Here is a 413-nt window from a genome sequence, read left to right as displayed (position 1 = left end):
AAAAGGCGGCGCCTCCCGCCCCTCCCCTATTTAAAGCTCCCGCCCGCCAATCAGCTCCGGGGGGCGGAGCCACGAGGCGCTCAAAGCCCGGCCAGCGCACGCGCGCCGCACCAATAGCGGAGCCGCGCGCAGGCGGCTCGGCCAATGGGCGCGGCCCATGGGCGGGGCCTGCCGCGGGGTCAGGCCGCTGCGTGTCTCCTTCCTCTCCCCCCGCGGCGCGGCGGTGCCGGCTGGGGCGCCTCACTGCGGGATCCCTCCGCGGCCGTTTGCGCTGCGCGCGCGTTCTCCGTCCCTCGCGCGCCCGGCGCCGTCCGCCTCCGCCGGCCTCGCGGGCAGGGATTACTTGGCGCGGTAGTGGCGGCGCCCAGCGCGGGCCATGGCGGCGGCAGCGGCCGGCGGGCGGCTGCGGCGCG

This window comes from Nothoprocta perdicaria, unplaced genomic scaffold, assembly GCF_003342845.1.
Source record: "Nothoprocta perdicaria isolate Ctin4 unplaced genomic scaffold, notPer1 scaffold_30, whole genome shotgun sequence".
Lineage (NCBI taxonomy): Eukaryota > Metazoa > Chordata > Aves > Tinamiformes > Tinamidae > Nothoprocta > Nothoprocta perdicaria.
The sequence above is the reverse complement of the archived record's forward strand: the minus strand, read 5'-3'. Positions refer to the sequence as shown.